The following is a 15,720-nucleotide window of genomic DNA, read 5'->3' as shown; positions in this document are numbered from 1 at the left end:
GACTGGCCCTCGGGCCGTCCCGGCTCCCGCTTGCCCGGCCTGCCCGTCCAGGAGAGGCCCGAGGCCCTCATGCCCCAGCCGGCCCTGTCTCCAGAAGTGCCCGAATTCCTTGCTGCTGAGACAGCAGTGGACCTCAGCGCCGTCTCCTCCTCGGGCCTTCTCCCTGGGCCCTGAGGGGACGGCAAGGCTGGCTCACAGGAAGGGTGAGAGCCACCGTGTTGTCATTCTGAGGGAAGTGACTTGATGAGACCAGGGAAAGGCCCAGGGGGTCTTGTAGACTCCGGTGCTGACTGGCACATGCTTCCTTCAGGATTTGTTGCCACGTCCGAAAACCCCCATTTATTTAAGCCACTTTGGCTTTCCAGTTACGTGCAGTTGAAATATTTCTGACAATAAGTTCAGACAAGGTTGCCTTCTTTTCTATGACTAAACGATATTCCCTTCTATATAAATATGCCACGTTTCCTTGATTCATTTCCCCCAAATGGACGCGCAGGTTGTTTCCGGGCCTTGGCCGTCTACACAGTGCTGCTAGCTGTGAACATCGGGGCGCAGATACTTTGGTGAGTTTCTTTCTTTCTGATTAATACCCAGAAGTGAGATTGTTGGATCATATGGCAGTTCTATTTTTATTTTTTATTTTTTGAGGAACTTCTATATGGTTTTCCATAGTGATAACACCCGTTTGCATTCCTACCAGCCGTGCACCAGGGGTTCCTTTTCCTCCACATCTTTGCCAACACTTGTTATCTCTTGTCTTCTTGATGGTGGCCATTCCGGCAGGCGTGAGGTGGTCTCAGCATGGTTTGATTCTTGGTCTCCGAGGCAAAGTCTGTAGCTTTTCACCCTTGAGGAGGATGCTACCTGGGCGCTTGCCATAACTGGTCTATATTAGGTTGAGGTGCATCCCCTCCAAACTCCGTTTTCTGAGAGTTTTTATCATGAATGAATGTTGGAATTTGTCAAGTGCCTGTTCTGCATCTACTGAGATAATCATACGATTTTTAGTCTTCATTTGGTTAGTGTGGCATATCACGTGGATTGATTTATGGATGTTAGACTATCCTTGCATCCCTGGAATAAATCCCACTGAATCACGGTGTGTGATCCCTTTAAGGTCTTGTTGAATTTGTTGGCTGTATTTTGTTGAAGGTTTTTGTGTCTATGTTCATCATAGAGGTTGGCTTGTAATTTTCTTTCCTTGCAGTGTTTTTGTCTCATTTCCGTATCAGGATAATGCTGGCTTCATAAAATGGGTTTGGAAGTGTTCCCTCCTCTTTAATTTTTTGGAAAAGTATGAGGATCGGTATTAATTCTTCTTTAAATATTGGTGGAGGTCACCAGTGAAGCCATCTGGTTCTGGACTTTCCTTTGTTAGGAGGCTTTTTATTACTAATTCAGCACCTTATTTCATCATGAATCAGTCTTGGTAAGTTATACATTTCTAGAAATTTTCTTCATTTTTTTTTTAGGTTGTCCCATTTGTTGGTTTATAATTATTATTGTAGTCTTTATGCTAGCAATTCCGTAGTGGCAGTTTTAATGTCTCCTCTTTCATTTCTAATTTTATTTATTTGAATCCTGTCTGTTTTTTCGTGGCAATTCTAGCTAAAGGCATATCTACTTTATCTTTAAAAAAAAAAAAAAAACCCAGCTTAGTCTCATGATTCTTTTCCATTGTCTTTTTTTTTTTTTTTTTTTTTGAGATTTATTTACTTATTCTTGAGAGAGACACACAGAGAGAGAGGCAGAGACACAGACAGAGGGAGAAGCAGGCTCCCTGTAGGGAGGACTTGATCCCGGGACCCCGGGGTCACATCATGAACCGAAGGCAGGCACCAAACCACTGAGCCACCCAGGCAGCCCTGTGTTGTCTTTTTAGTGTGTACTTCTGTTCTGACCTTTGTTATTTCCTTCTTTCTACTAACTTTAGGCATTGTTGGTTCTTCTTTTTCTAGTCCATTGAGGTGTAACGTTAGCTTGTTTATTTCTGGATTCACAACTCAAAGGGTATCTCTTCTAGTGTCATATAGGTAGATGCAGTTTCTTTAATATATTGTGCCACAGATGTCTGCGGGTGGGTGGGTACGTCCGTTCTGGAACCCTATAATTTTTGAAAGTTACCACATTTTATGAGGGCCATTATCATCAGCTTCTTCCTTCCTTCCTTCATCAGCAGATTCTCTCTCCAAGCCATCACAGCCTTGCTCTCTCCCTAACCCCACCTGCTCAGTTCTCCCACTTCAGGGAAGGAGTCCTTTCTAAGTCTGATTCTGCTATTCCCAGGCCTCAGACCCCCCTGGTCTGATGGGCTCTCCTGGTTCCCACTTCTGGTGCTGCCCTCTGCTTCTGGGAATGAAACTTTTTTTGTTTTTCTCTTGGGTCTATTTCCCCCAAGACCCTTGCACCTCTGCTTTTCCATGAAATTTCTACCAAATCTGCTGGTCTTAGGTATTTCCCCATTCACTTCTAAAGTGGGATATATGTTCTCTGCATTCTAGTCATGCTCTGCAAGTAGGTTGTAAGTGTGTGGTTTTGTTTTGTTTTGTTTTTGTTTTTGTTTTTTTTTGTTTTTTTCTCTCCTTTCTGTCCCATATGGTTTAGAGAACATGTACTGAGGATGACTCTACATGGCTATCACTAATTGCTTAATAGCCCCCCCCCCCCATTGAACAGGTATATCATAATTTTTATGAACTTCTATACAATCGATTGATAGACTTTTAGGAAGTTTGTTGTGCTTTGCTGTTATAAATAGTTGTGAAAAAAAATCCAACACTAGGGCTATTGTCATGTAATTTGTTTTCTAAACTAAGAAATTTGAAAATAAAAGAAGATGCTAAGACAACATGGCTATCTTGTTGAACCTGGCTGTCCTGGGAAAATTGGACACTCTAACCGTGCGCAACACATAAATTCCTAACAATGGAATTAAAGTATTGAATGACACATGCCTATCCATTTTGCAATTTACTGCCAACTTGCCCACCAGTAAGTTTCACCAATTTACAGTTGCAGAAATGGCTTGCAAAGGTGTCTTTAACCCACATACTCACCAATGTTGAGCATCATACAAACTTTAGAAAACTTTAATAAATATGATAAAAAGAATTTTATTATCTAAAAGAACGTGTATTTCATTGTGAGTCAGGTTGCTGATAGGTTTTTGCCATTTACACTTCCCTCATTCTGAATTGCTTTATATTTTTTAGTATTCTTCTTATGTTTTTCTGTTTCTTTATGGATTTGTAGGTGCTTTTTGTGTAAGAAGGAAATTGGTGTGCTATGTTATGTATTGCTAAATCTCCCAGTTTGTCATTTGTTTTTTTTCTGTTGTTGTAACTTAGGGATCGTGAGAGAGTGTGTTCCAAGAGGAAGGAAGTGAAAGCCTGTGGTCTCTTAAGGCCCAGGTAGGCCCAGAACCAGTAGAGCATCTTCCCTACTCTAGCAGTTAAAGCAGCACCAGTGGGAAGGGAAACAGGCAGGGCCCAGCCCTTGATGGGGAGCCTGTTCAGAATTTGTGGCCATTTTTAATCTGTCATGAGGATTCAAACCTTTTCCTGTTAAATACATTTCAGGTATCTTTTCCTGATTTTTTTTTTTTTTTTTTTTTTTTTTGTTGTCTTTCAATGTTGTGGTTTTTTGTCACACAGATAAGTTAAATTTTTATGTAAAAAAATATTTTGGTTTTTGTCATTACAGCTTCTGGATTTTGTATCATGTTGAGAAAGGCCTTCTCCATCCAAAATTATTTTTTAAAAACTCCCCTATACATCTTTCTGGTATTCGGTTTTATTTTAATGTGCATGTGTTCGATATATATGTAACTTACATATGAAGTCAGAACCTATAAAATATTTTCCAAAATAAGAAAATAAATATCAAACTTTTAGCTCTTTTTAATTATATTATTGCTCCATGAACAAAATTGTTTTATGCTTCCATATTATGCTAATAAAATAGCATTTTACATGTACCTCAACATAATTTTGAGGACCAGCCCAATATAAATGAGTTCTTCTCATAGATGTTTAAAGTCTGTATTCTGCTAAACTGTTGAAAACTATTTTGAGAGCATTTCTACTGGGTCTAACTGAATTATGCTTCCAGTTTTTCTCCATTACTGAGCTCCATGCACTTTTTAGGAGTATTATCTTCATACCTCATTGTATCTTGAAAGGAATTCTTTGGATGTGATCTGTTCTTTTCTCTTTCCAGACTTTTGGCTGATTGCTTGGATCATCCATCCTAAGAAGAAAGCAATTACAGATACCACTATAAAAGATATTCCAACTTGGGTTTTAGGATTAACCCAGGAGACAAACACTTAAAAAAATTATTTATTTATTTGAGAATGAGAGAGAGAAAGAGCGCTCTTGCATGTGTGCATGAGCATGACTGTGGGGAGGGCCAGAGGGAGAGGAAGAAGCAGACTCCTCGCTGAGCAGGGAGCCCCAAGGCAAGGAGGGACTTGATCCCAGGACACTGGGATCAGGACCTGAGGCAGAGGCAGACACTCAACTGACTGAGCCACCCACGCTCCATGACAAACACTTTTACTAACAAAACATTTCATTTTAGGAAAGAAGTTCTTTTTGCACTTCCAACTAAGGATATGTAAACAGAAGGGTTGTACAAAATGACTATAGATCCAAACTGAAATTAATTTCAAAATGAGCATTTTTGTCCTTTTTTTTTGAGGCACAACTGCATCTACTAGTGAACTCTGGAGCAAACACAACACACACCCACAACACAGACATACACAGCTATGCACATGCACACTTTGTATATATTTTGCATAATTTTCTCCCTTGAAATAAAGAAGCAAAATAAAACTTTTCTACAAAATTTTCTTCAAAAAAATCTCTCTAAAGAAAAGAGTTGTCCATAATTTATGAATTAAGGGTGAAATCATTTTTGAGTGGGGTGTGTGTGTGTGTGTGTGTGTGGAGCAATCCAGGTAGGCAGAGAGTTGTGGTTTTTAAATCTCTGGCTCAGAAGATAAAGCAAAGAGCTTTTGAGGCTTCTTTTCCTGGGATATTTTGCAGTTGATGAAAATAGAATTCTCAGCCAGGAGGACTCCCTTAGAAGGTTAAGATGGTGCTGATAGTTAAAATGTTACTAACAATAGTAATATAAATGACAAAAATGTCCTCATTGGGCCCAACTCAGTCACTTACAACACAAAGAGAGTGAACTCAATACATTATTTTTAACTTCAATTCTAGCTCCATTGTTTTCAGTTTTTCTTTTCCACCAAAAAAAAAAAAAAAAAAAAAAATGCGAGCACAGAAGTGGCTTAAGGTTTCATGATCCTACATTAATCTCTAAGGATGCACTGCTCTTTGAGGGGCCCCTCTGGTTTGAAGGACACTGTCCTCCATGCCAGGAATGCAAAAGTGAATGAGATCATCTTGGTTCTGGTTCTCACGGAGCTTTAGGTGCATCCCAATAATTACATTCTCAGGACTAACATGCAAGACACACTGATTAGCCTTAATATGGAATTAATAAATCCAGGCCATCATTTTGGTCCTAAAGTCAGGATACTTAGGAGTCAGTTTGCTATGTGAACATGTTTTCCTATCTCTGGTGCAATTAGAAATGCTAGAAAAAAAAAGGACTTTGGGGATCACAATTTCCCAACCCATCTCTGAGGTGAAAACAGTTGTGTGAGAGCCAGAATTCCAGTTTGCTAATCCCCAGCTCCTCCCGCTGGGGGGCAGCACCACGCAATGGTCAGACCTTGGGAATGCACAGGCCCTGAGAGGATTCCTCTTTGTGCTCTGTGTGAACCCTGGTAAAGGACTTAACTGCACCAAACTTTAGTTTCTTTATCTGTAAAATAAGAATAGTATTTATTTTACAGGATCATTATGAGGAGTTAAAATAAAATGTATGCACAACATGTATTTATTTATTTGGTTTTAAAGGTTTTATTTATTCATGAGAGACACAGAGAGAGGCAGAGACACAGGCAGAGGGAGAAGCAGGCTCCATGCAGGGAGGCCGACGTGGGACTCGATCCCAGGACCCTGGGGATCACGCCCTGGGCTGAAGGTAGACGCTGAACCGCTGAGCCACCCCAGTGTCCCAAAATACTGTATGCACAGTATTTAAAACAGAATCTGAGGCCTAGCAGCCATCAGTTCTTAACGATCATACTTCCTATACCTTTTATATGTAATTGCCCTTAATTTTTGTGCTAGTTACAGGCGGTGGGTCCCCTAACCCCCACGATGTCCAAGGGTCATCTGTACTCCCCTTTCCTTGACTCCTGGTGGTGCTTCTGGCGACAATCAGACATGGCCAGTGGGAGACCTTGTGAGGCTTAGACTGGCACTCCGCGGCCACACACCTCTCCAAACGGGCTCCTAACAGTTTTAATGAGGGTCATTTTCATTTTTTATGCTAAAGAGCACACTGGCTCGGGATCTTTTCTGGATGTCTTTGTGTATTTGAGGGTTCAGGGATGAGGAGTGGAGGGGAGGATGGGGCCTTCGTGGGAAGATACACTGTATGTGGGGGGGCACACTTTCAATGCAGGTGGCAGACGATTCAGACGCCTAGATACACAAACAGCGTTCCCCAGTTTTAAGACTGTTCATTTACACGTGTGCTGCTCGCTACCTGTTGGACCAGTTCTGGGTTCTACCTCTGCCCACCGCCATACATGAGCCCTCTGGTAGGCAGGGCTGGGAAAGAGGATGCAGCCCCTTGTCAGCTGTGGGCACCGATGCCACCCAGAGGAAGCATGGAGAGAGTCCTTGGAGGAGCTGCCCTTCTGGTTCCAGTTAAAGTTCTTGTCTTCGGTTCGGTTATCATTTGTCCTTCTCATCTTATATACCTCTTGAAATCCTTTTTTGAATCAAAGTGGTGATACAAGTCAAATAAGCTCCTACTAAATATTCTGTGATTTTCATATCAATTTATTATTCAAGGGCACATATGACAGAAAGAATGAACCACACAGTGTCACCAGCAGAGCATTTTTAGATGTGATATGTGACTCCATGTTCCCTGTTTCACCCTGAACAATCCAAAGGAAAGGGAAATATTTGGCAAATAGGCTAAAAATAGGCTACTTTGGGATGGAGGGAGGCACCTCGCCATGTTGATATTCTTCGTGTCATTCTCTGACTTTGTCATTCCTTCTATTTGCTCCATTATTAATACCACCATCTGGTGAGACTCTAGGCCTCTTGGCCTTTCTTCTGTTGAAGATTCTTGTGATCTCAGTCTATAAAAGCAAAACAAATGGGTAACGTGTGAGTTGGGACCAGAAAGTAAATGTAGTTCCTCCTGCTTAAGAGGGTGCCTGCGCATTCGCGGCTGTGCTTCTTTCTCTTTCAATTTTGCACAATGCGTGTCGAACTAAGGGAACTTACTCTTCTTGCATAATTCCTAGAATAAAGAACACTGGTTCAAAAGAAAAAAAAAATGTGACAGTAGGACAAGGTTATAATCCTTAAGAAAATCCTGCTGCAAGAAAATCAAATGGGAGATGCTAACAGATCCTATTCATGTTTGAATTTCTGAGAACGGAGGCAGAGCAACCCCAGAGGGGTTGTTCTTGTTTCCACATTTATCAAGGGGGAGGGGATGGGAGCCAAGTGGAGTGGGGGTTGTAAAAGGTGCGTGAGTGAAGAGAGAAAACCAACAGCAAGAGGCTAATGGAAACCAAAGCAAAATTTGAACGGGAAGGTCAACCAAGTGTCTCTGGGTCAAGTCAGGGAGCAGAATGTGCTTACCAGAGAAAGAATCCCCACACGGGTCTATTGGTGGTGTTTCCTCAGTGTTGTCACTGGACCCTGGGCAGCTGTCACCCAACTCAGTAGCCCTGCCGGCACTCGGTGCCTGGATTGGAGCTCGACTGGTCTCCTCAGTAGAGATGGCAGGTGGGCCTTGTGTGGTTGCTTTGTTTCCAACTGGCTCTGCAACCGCAGTCTAATCATCCATTGAGCCTTGGCTAGGTGCAGTAGTTCTTTCTTCTGGAAGCATCGGACTTGCAGTCTTGGGTGGCAAAGTTTAAGATAACTGAAGAGTAACCACGGTGACAACAGCTATAAGGACAACAAATGACTGTGGCTCTATATGAAATTGTTTTCTCCATTCTGCTGAGTTTATCCTGTTTTTAAATAATAGAAAAGGGCCAATGACAAGGCATTTCAGGAAAAAAATCTGCTTTCACTTCAAAATCATGCCTGTGTCACAATGGCCCTGTTAACGTAAGCCCTCCTCCACTCTCTTTTGTAAGGATTGTTCTTGGCCTCTAACTGTGGACCCAAACAGTCAAATCACCAGGTTTGGAAAGTAATGAATTTATCAAATTTGTACCTCATAGATCTTTTATGTGGGAAGTCAAGGCACTGTCTGTCCATAAAATCAGCCCTTGTATTTGAATGTGTCCTAGGAAGAGAAATAATTTTTCCTACATCTAGAAATCAAAAGAAATACTCAACAATCAATCCAACATAGTTACTTTCCCTCACCACTCTGGCTTTTCCTGGTTCAAATCTATTCAGACACTGGTTTAGGTGGCTGGAGTGATCTATGCTTTGCCATCAATGGGGCTGTTGCAAGCCAGCCCCACGGAGAACAGACTTTTCATTGGGGAAGAGACAAAGTCCTATTGGCATATCTTCTTATTAATGAACTCCTAAACTGAAGACTATAGAATGACAGAAAGTTTTCAACTTCAGAATTGACATAGCAAAATACAAGCCCGTAAAGAGAAATAAAGGTTGCACCTCCCTCGCTCTTTTTACTGATTCCATCCAAATCCGAATGGTTGAGCCTGAAAGATTCTTCAAAGATGCTTCAGCATTTGGGCCAGGTTTTGAAAAATGAGTAGCAGGACGAACCTGAGGCCTGTGACAGCTTGTGGAGTCAAATTAGTCATCTTTATTTTTTTTAAAGATTTTATTTATTTATTTGAGAGAGAGTGGGGGTGTGGCAGGGGCAGAAGGAGAGGGAGAATGTTAAGCAAACTCTGCGCTGAGCATGGAGCCCAATGTGGGACTCGATCCTAGGACCCTGAGATCATGACCTAAGCCAAAGGCAAGAATCAGATATTTAACTGAATGAGCCACCTGGGCGCTGCAAATTAGTCATCTTTAGAGAGACTCTGGTCCTTTAATATTTTGAAATATCAAACATGAATATGCTTTGTAAGCAAATGTGCACATTCCTCTAGTCCCATCACCACAGACAAATCTAGAAGTTCCAGTGCCTTTGCATAAGGAAGGGTGGGAGGGTGTAATAGAGGTAAGAGTATGAGAGAGGACCACAGGCATGACGGGCAGTTTTGGAAGAGGACAGGAGGTGGGGCTGGTCAGAGGGCAGGGCATCCTCCTGGGTCCTGCTGTCTGGGGCTGAGCACCCATCCTACCCTAGATGAGGGAGGCCAAGCTTCTGGAAAGCCAGCACCCACCTGTTGAGAAATGGTCCCATCTCGGCATTTCGGCTCTGCCTCTGGGTGACCTCCACCTGGTTGTTGAACATCTCCTTCTCGGACCCTGTCCCCTCTTGTAGGACCTGACCCATGACAGGTGGGGGTATAATTCAAAGACAGCAGGACCGAGTTTCCAATGACGCGTTTTTTCCCCTATAATTTATGGAACCTACACAACGTTGAAAACTGGGCGCACATCCTCTGGCTTTTGATCTCTGGTAATGGCCATGGTACCACAGTCCTGATTTCCGCCAACCTTTCGAAAGGGAAAGGAAAATTACTTGTAAATGATGCTGACGGAAATAATAATATGGCCGTGAAAGCCAATGCTCTCATCCCACAGGCTCCCTTTCCTAAGACTTTCCTGGGCGTGGCTACTCGGGGAGGTACTGATGGCCAACAAGAAGAGTTCCCATGACTGTCCCTGTAGCTCTACCACCTTCAGACCTTCCCTCTTTTGCTGGTGCACGTCTTTAACCCGAGAAAGAGATGTCGCCTGTATCAAATCCGCTGGCTCAGCTCAGGAAGCCGTGGTCTACATACACGGTCCCGAGGCAGGTCGGCATCAGGGTGGAGAGTCACAGGTCACGCTGTTACGGGCCTAGGACAGACAATCGGTGAAACTAAGGCCACACCAGGAACTGAGAGCAGGTTGTTGAGTAGGACCATCTGATTTTACACGTGAGTATTGAAAAGGAGATAGTGACGGTTACCGTGCAATTTAATATTGGTCACAATGAGGGGTGTGATAACTAAGTCTAAACACATACCCCAATATTTTAAAACTACCTGGAATTCCAAAATCCTCATGTAGAGTTTGTTGCCTGACTGATGGGGCGCGGGGGTGGTGGTGCAGGGGGACTAGGTTTGCAAAACAAACTAAAACTGCAACAGGGAAGAAAACAGGATGTGCCGGGCGCAGTACCACACACTCCTCTGCCTCATTCCCTCCTGACAAAAATTCTGTGAATTGTGATCTGTATCCATTTTTATATAGACGACAAAACTGATGCTCAGAGAGGCAACTCACTGGGCCAACAGTGAGCAGACCCCGAAGCCCAGGCTTTCTAAGTACAAGGCCCGAGCCTACTATTTTAAGAATTAAGGGCAGCCTCCTGTTTCTGGTGGCTCCAGCAGTGGCCTCTACCTGACAGCGCAGGAGGTGCTCGTGGCAATGTTCTAAAATGAGGTGGAAAGAAAGTTAAGAGGCCTGGCGGTCCAAAGTCAACTAGAGGGTAGAGGCATGACGTTTTTTTAAGGACTCAAACAGAAATCTATTTGTTCTGAAAATATGAGCCTCACTAAAGCGTTCCATAAAGGAAGTTAAAAAATTCAACCCCAAATTTGGGAGGAAGCAGACAAACCCAGGTGCTGGGCTGGAGGCACTAAAGCCACCCAACGTGGAGGAGAGGCGTGACCTCGCCCAGCAGCTGATAATTGACACTGTGTTTGGGTCCCCAAGTCTGTGACTTCATCAGCCCAGGCATTGGTTGATCATCCACCTTTCCCTCCACCTTCACTGGCGGGGCATGGGGGGACACCTCCACTTGTATCCTGGGGGGTGCATCCAGCAGGCAGGGGAATGAGGGCAGTGGATGAGGTGTATCTTCTGAGCTCACCCTGCATCCCCACTGCTTCTCCACTTGGATATTTCTTCTCAGATCTAGTTAATCATCTCCCCGGCCTTTGTACCCTTCCTCAGGCCCCTCCGGGGTCTGGGCCTTCTCCAGGGCTCAGAGTGTTTGGGCATCTGCAGCAGCGAGGCGGCCCTCCCAGGATCTGGGCTCACCCTTCTGTGCGCCAGGGCCCTGTGCCCTTCCTGGGTCCCTACTGGACCCGTCGCCTCTAACCTGAGTGGCCCGGTGGCCTGGGCTTGGAGGCACGCCACCCTGTAGGAAGCACAGGCCAATGGGCAGGAGTCATGAGCAGGGACGTTGAGGGTGTCCAGGGTTTCAACCCCAGAAGCACTTTGAATATCTCCTCGAGATCCTTCCTGTTTTACCACAACCCCCAAACGATAGACTCTTTCATTTGGCATGCAGCACCCTCTTCCTCCTCTTCTACCCTTTCTCCACACCCACGCCCCAATTCCTTCTCGATCTCAGCACCCCAGCCCCTTTCCCTGTGTGCTCTTCTTGCTGCCTTCCCCGGGAACTGGTCCTGTGGGGTAGACCTTCCCCCAGACCAGAGGGGCGCGTGCTGAGAGCGGGTGCAGTGCTGGATCAGGGCGTGCAGTGGGGACCAGAGGCTCACAGGCCCATGACCCTCTGAAGCAGGCAAGAGTTGGGGAGACTGTGAATGCCCCCCCTTCCACCCCATTAATGAATTAATTAACAAACGCCTGTTGGCAAAGCCAGTTTGCTCCTTCCCTAGCTGGGCTCTGTCCCCACTGGGTGGCTCTCCTGCTGTCCTGCTGAGTGAACTGTGGTCCCAGCAGGGCTGGGGAGCAGAGCTGTGGTGCACACCGTCGCACCCTCTCTGTACCCCCACACAGGGCCGAGCCTCTCCTAGCATAAGTGGTTATCGGCCGCTGTTCTCCGCTAGCTTCCCTTGCGAGGGCAAATCTGTCCTTTGACACGAGATTATCAAAATAACCTACTTCCAATACCCAGAGCATAGGGCACCTCAAAGGAAAGCCAACTTTTTGTTCTGATTATGAAAGCTTAAAAATGGAAGCTTCACAGAAATACGTAAAACGAGACTTTGGAAGGTCTTTGTCAACCCCCCGGTTTAACGTCCACCCGTATGTGTTCATCTCATGTGCTGCGCAGTTGTCACCAATGAGGGGAACGGGACAGACATCAGCTAGGGATGGATGTGCTCCTCCTCCCAGCCCCCAACTAAAATGCATATATTTGGGGCATCAATCATGTCCATTCCAAAAACCTGTCTTCAGGCATCTCAGGGGCAACAGGTTAATTTTTTCACACACACACATAAATGTTTCGCTTTGTTTTGTTTCTGTAGAAATGTACCTTTTCTCTTTCTAGATCAGGTCTTTGCATTATGTGAACAAAATGATTTGGGGAAGAGGTCACCACCGCTACCTGTGTGTTTCCCTTGGATCTTCAGGATAAAGAGGCCCGAAGAAATGATAAAGCAAGAGCCTTTCCAAAGACAGAGCCCACCACCTCCCCTAGAACCTGTGCTGCCTATTTCCAGAAGTTTTATTAGTTTTCTTTCCTTGGAATTTCAGGATGCCGTTAGGGATTTAGAAATACTGTGGTCCGGTCTTAAAGTAAGCAATACAATTCCATAAAATGCACACTGTTAGTCAATAGAGATTAGACAAGAAGCTAAAATCCCAGACTCTGGGTTTTGTCACAAGTCTAAGTTGAGAAAAGAACCATTGTCCTACCCAAATAACATTTGGTTTCTTTGCTGGAACTTCCATTATCTCTTCCATTCCGTGCATCTGTCTCGGCCTGTGAGACTGTTCCAGATCCTGCAGGTCCTGTCGGAGAAGCCGCCTTCTTACAGAGATGATTCAAGACGTCTTTACCTAAACAAAAAGGAAGGTCAAAAGGGCCTGCAGCCAGGCAGTGTGCAGTGGCTCACGCATTAGCCATCTGGGTTAGTGCTCAGGAAATGTGAGGGAGCGGGTCGGGGTCACTTTTCCCCTGCAGGATTATTGTTGACATCCTCGGGCCCTCATGTGCATCTGATCCTCTGCAGGGTTTCAACGGTTGGGGGGTGGTGTGGTCTCTCTCCATAGACATAATGGGAACCTTTGGGCCCTTTGGTCGGACAGGTCCCTGCTCTAACCAGCCCTGTGGCTCCGCTGAAAGGTTTCCTACTTCTGTTTCTTCTAGGCCTGTCTTGCACCTGGGAAAATCCCCCCGGCCTACATCCCGGGACGGCCTACGAGCAGCCTTCTTATCACAATATTTTAGTAAGGGGTCCGAGGAACCGGGCGCAGCAGCTGCAGACTCTCACCTGCAAGTGACCCGGACACCTGGCCCATGTCCCCTGGCCGCTCAGGCTCCCTCCCGTCTGGGTCACCCATAGGAGCTGGGCCAGGCGTGGAGCCGCCTCGTTAAGGACTTCACCAGGACCGGAGGAGCACTGACTGGCATACGGTAGGCTGGCACATCGGACTTCAATAAAAAAAATATATAGAGGGCAGCCCGGGTGGCTCAGCGGTTTAGCACCACCTTCAGCCCAGGGCCTGATCCCAGGGTCCCAGGATGGAGTCCCAGGTCGGGCTCCCTGCAGGGGACCTGCTTCTTCCTCTGCCTGTGTCACTGCCTCTCTCTCTGTGTCTCTCATGAATAGATAAAATCTTAAAAAAAATTTTAAAAAGAAATAAATGATGAAAATATACGTGTGTCTCTAGATTAGGAAGTCCACCAGGAATGTAACACTTGACCAAGAGAAGTGACTTCCTATTACTTGAGATATATATATCTAGATAAGGGTTAGTTTTTGTAAGAATTAGCTGGAGTTTGTTTCTACCACAGATAATCCCCGGGAAGATAACTTCTCAACAGACTCTTAATTATGGGTTTCCACCCCTCTGACAATTCCTAGATTCCTGTCGTATTTTAAAGCATTGCAGTAGATATTCCTGTTTTGGGAAATCCCAGTTTGGAATATTGCCTCTGAAAGTGCCCTTGTTTTACTTGCTTTAGCCACATTTCAGAGTGAATAGGCATCACCATGTAAAAATATAGAATCACATGTATTTTTATTTTTCCAATTATAAAAGTAGAGTGTGTTATGAGAAGAAAGTTGGGAACCACAGAAAGTAGAAAGAATTTTGAAATATCCCATAATTCTAGTCCTTTGGTTAACATTTTGATACCAAAAAAAAAAAAAAAAAAACATTTTGATACCTTCTTTCTGGTCTTTTTGCCTTTTTTGGAGATGTTTAATATTACATATGTATAACTTCTATATTGTATGTAATAAATTATATGCCATTTCTTACATGTAAATTTCATATATATGAGGATCACTGTAATAAACATATATATGGTGATTTGTACATTTGTAATAGTAACACTAATGAAAATTATTCGAATGTAATTATAAAAATGTAGGTAGGAAAGAGTTGATTTTTAAAATAAGGGATATGGTTAAAATGTTGGAGCTTGTCTTCAGGTGTAAATAATTACACTGAAAGAGTAAAACAGCTATATTTTATATATGATAGAAAAAAGTTTTGCTTAGCATGAAGAACAAATATATGTGCACCAGAACTTAAGGTGGAATTTAAATGGTATCTCTTTACGAAGCAGTGTTTCAAAAGGTCACCTGTAGATTGTGCTGGGAGAGCGGACCTGGGAGGCAGAGAATACTTCCCCTGCAGAAGGCAGGTCCTTGCATGTCTGTGCTCCAGGTGAGGGGCCTGGGCTGGGGTGGGCGGGCTCCGCAGGTAAAAGTGAGGAACAGGTGGACGGAGAGGCTAGACTGGGGCCCCAGGGAGGGTGCTCCTCCGTGGGTGCTTCTCTCTTTTGCCTTCCTCTTGCCCTTCCCTGTCTCTTCCAGGCCACTATAGAGGGCAGCCCTGAGTGAAAGGGGGTCAGGAAAGGCAGATCGTGGGGAGGGGGGTTCCCTTCTCTTTCTTTCATTGTCTTCTCTCTTTCTTCTTCTTCCCTTTTTCTACTAGATCTGCTTCCAGGAGACTAGCAGGGCCGGGCCTCAAGACCCAGGGATAATGGGCAAAGAAGAGTAAGTAAGGTGAGGGTGGCCTTGAGTCTGTACAAGGGTAGTAGGTTGTGGTACAGGATGGAGACCCTCTTAGCTTCTGAGAGACAAACGATAGATGCTTGTCTGCCAACAGCCACCGATATGTAAGGGGCATACGTGATCTGTGGCAGGTGATCTAACTGGATCACTTCGATTCAAAATTCTGGTCACATCAGTCAGTAGAGGTACATCCAGCTGTAGGTGGTAAGAAGAAAAAAAAAACTAAATTCTACAAAGTTCAGGGAATTGAAATAGTCTTTCTTTTGTTAAATTGAAAAAAAGTTAACATATAGTATTAGATTCTATGAAATTCTTTTTTTAAAGAAAGATTTTATTTATTTATGATAGACATAGAGAGAAAGAGAGGCAGAGACACAGGCAGAGGGAGAGGCAGGCTCCATGCCAGGACCCTGACGTGGGACTCGATCCTGGGGCTCCAGGATCACGCCCTGTGCCAAAGGCAGGCGCTAAACTGCTGAGCCACCCAGGGATCCCCAGATTCTATGAAATTCTATGCATTACTCAGTGCTCATCATGATCACTCTTAATCCCCATCCACCTATTTCACCCCC

Source organism: Vulpes vulpes, chromosome 5 (assembly GCF_048418805.1).
Source record: "Vulpes vulpes isolate BD-2025 chromosome 5, VulVul3, whole genome shotgun sequence".
Lineage (NCBI taxonomy): Eukaryota > Metazoa > Chordata > Mammalia > Carnivora > Canidae > Vulpes > Vulpes vulpes.
This window is presented reverse-complemented; position numbering follows the sequence as displayed.